Source organism: Pan paniscus, chromosome 12 (assembly GCF_029289425.2).
Source record: "Pan paniscus chromosome 12, NHGRI_mPanPan1-v2.0_pri, whole genome shotgun sequence".
NCBI classification, from domain to species: Eukaryota; Metazoa; Chordata; class Mammalia; order Primates; family Hominidae; genus Pan; species Pan paniscus.
The window spans coordinates 119,783,056-119,786,096 of NC_073261.2; the positions used below are offsets into that span (position 1 = coordinate 119,783,056).

A 3,041-nucleotide genomic window follows, 5' to 3' on the forward strand; every position below is an offset into this window, starting at 1 on the left:
TGGTGCGGGCCTCCTGCCGCATCATAACAAGGTAGAGAAGTGAAAGGGAAGGTAGGCTTGTAGGAAGGGAGCAAAGCATGAAGGGCAGGCTTGCTTTATAGAAACTGGGACACAGCACCCCACAGGATGAGTGTATAAAGGCTAGACAGACAAGGGGATTGTTGTGTTGAACCTGAAAAGTCCCCTCACTTGGCAATGCTCTCTGTTCCCTGTGAGAAGAAGGGTTTCTTTTCTTCTGGGATGATTCATCCCTTCACCTGTGGCCTTCCCTAGAGCCCATCCTTGTGCCATTCTGCTCTCCAGGCACATCTCTCTCAGATGAATTCCCTCTTCCCTCTTCCTCTGGCCCCTCCTGTTTATTTATCTGTTTCCTCACCACTGTGTAATCAGGTAGGCCCCACTGCTGTGACCTCTGGAGTAATGATTGAATCTGCCCTATCCTCTCCACAGTGATACCTGGGACCCAACTGAGATCTCCATCATCTCTCAAAACAACTGTGCACTGACCTCCTGACCTGAGCCCAGCCTCTGCCCACTCAGACTGACCTTCACGCAGCTGCACAATGCTGCATTTGGAAGCTGGACCTGACCACATTCGTTTCCCTCTGTTGGTCTGATTGCCTAAAAAATGAAGCTCTAGGATAGGTTGCTTGTCTGACGCTGTGTTCCTTTCCTGCTCCTCTTGCCACCTCCCTGGGACTCTGCCCTGCAAGAGCATGCTGCAGCTCTCTGCACATGCCATCAGTCCTGTGCCTTCTCATTTCCGTTAACACTGCCACCTCCTTCCAGAATGCTTTTCTGCTCACATTAACCTGTCTGACTCCCACTTAGACTTTGCTCACAGGGCATCAATTCCAAAATAAATCCTATGCCCTGCCTACCTCTTTCACCTTTCCTGACAAACTAGCTCTAGCTGCTGACTGTAGGAAGCCTGAAAATCAATAACTAGCTGTCTCAGCTGCAAGAAGGGGGATAAAGGTTGGGCCAGGGTATGAGTTATATCAATGGCTTTTTTCTTTCAGAGATTCATGTTCTGGAGAAATGAAAATGCTGTCTCAGTGGAATGTTGATTAGCTGGAGTGGAGACCCAAGATCTCTGTCCAGGCAGGGCCATCAGGTGAGTTTGGGATGAATTTCTTTAATTGCTTCTCTAAGATTGACGCTTGATACGACATTAAAATTTTGACCAAGTGTAGCTTCTCAATGTGTGCACCTGATTCAGGCATGTACAACAAGAAGTCATGATAGGAAAGTGCCCTTGATTCATTTTACAAATAAAAATTCCAAGGGCTGTGATGAGAGTCATTATATGTGCAGACACTTATAAAAAGATATTAAGAAAGTCTCACTTTTCAGTTTATTAAAAATGGAATTGAAATGCTTCTTGGTGAGACATTGGAATCTGAAACCTCAAAATGACCTGCAGAATGCCAAGTACGTAATTCTAGTTTTCAATTCCTCAGGCAGGTGAGTCAGAAAGTCAGAAAATAAACCCATGCTCCCAGAAGTCCAAGGCAGTTCTTTTTTCTGTACTATGTTACCTTTGAGGGTGGTACAGCTGGCTATGTACTGATGAATTAGCCCATTAAAAACTGAGTCATACAGCATAAAATATGGCACAACGTGAGAGTTAGATCATGTTTAGCTTGTCATATACTGACATGCCACTTAATTCCCTGTTTTATAATAAAGATGGAGGGGAACTGACGTTTTTTGATTAACTGATGTCCTTCTGTGAACCAGGACTTCTACATAAATCTTCTCTTTTAATCCTGATTTACTTATGGCCCATTTTACAGTTAAGAAAACTGAGGGTTCCCTAATATTTAATGAATAGTGGAACAAAACCAGATTGATTTTGCTCTACAGCCTACACTTATTCTACTGGAAAGCAACACTTCCTTTTAAAGCGGGTAAAGCGGTATTGAAGCAGCTATTTTAAAGGCAATGCTAGCATATTGGTTTTTATTTGACTAAAAAAAAGCAGCTATATTTGGCACATTCTCTAAGATATTCCTTAGTAAATAAAATATCTGCTGAGGGAACAATCACTGCTTATCTATTTCATCTTTTTTTTTTTTATCTTTCTTCCTCTGGCAATAGAACATAGAAGTGCTCTTGGCTTTCCAAAATCTGCACATCTCCAACTTTTCTTTTAGCTAGAGGTGGCCCTGTGATTGATGAGTGACCAGCCATGTGTGGAGAAAAGCAATGTGAACAACTTCTGACTTCGCTGTTAAAGAAAATTGGTCTGTCCCCCATTTCCTTGCATTCCCATTCTTACTGGCTGAAATTCAAAGCTGATAAATGGAGCTAGAGCAGATAGCTGGGAAAATAGTTGAGGGTCTTACATTAAGACTTGCCAGCAAGAAGAAGAATTTTTCCAGGGTTCCTGACACCACCAAATTGTTCGATCAGCTCTGAACTCTATACTGAGATTCTTTAAGTATGAGAGACATGAACTTTGACTGGCTTAAGTGAGCTATTGAGGTCTCTTTGCTATTGTGACCTAACTCAGGGGTCAGCTAATAACACTCTGTGCGCAAAATCTGACCTACGATTTGTTTTTGTAACTAAATAAAATTTCACAGAAACACACCCATGCTCATTTGTTTAGGTATGGCTGCTTTCATGATACCATGGCACATTTGACTACCTATAGACAGTGATATGATGTGGATCTGTGTCCCCACCCAAATCTCATGTTGAAATGTAATCCCCTGTGCTGGAGGTGGGATCTGGTGGGAGGTGAAATGGGGGCGGTTTCTCAAGAATGGTTTAGCTCCATTTCTCTGCTGCTGTATTCATGATAGTAAGTGAGTGAGTTGTCACAAGATCTGATTGTGTAAAAGTGTGTGGCACCTCCCCCTTCTCTCTTGCTCCTTCTCGGCCATGTAAGACCTGCCTGCTTCCCCTTCACCTTCCACCATGATTGTAAATTTCATGAGGCTTCTCAGAAGCAGATGCTGACATGATTCCTGTACATTCCTGCAGAACTGGGAACCAATTAACTTCTTTTTTTAAAACTAAATTATCCAGTC

The 3,041-nt window shown here is 42.8% G+C and overlaps 1 long non-coding RNA gene across 1 annotated transcript; it reads left to right on the plus strand.

Moving 5' to 3' along the window:
• Positions 1 to 916: 916 nt before the first annotated feature.
• LOC130541245 (uncharacterized) lies at positions 917 to 2,598 on the plus strand. The gene is made up of 2 exons (XR_008955290.1): positions 917 to 1,117; positions 2,104 to 2,598. It is a non-coding gene; the product is annotated as an uncharacterized LOC130541245 (long non-coding RNA).
• Positions 2,599 to 3,041: the final 443 nt, after the last annotated feature.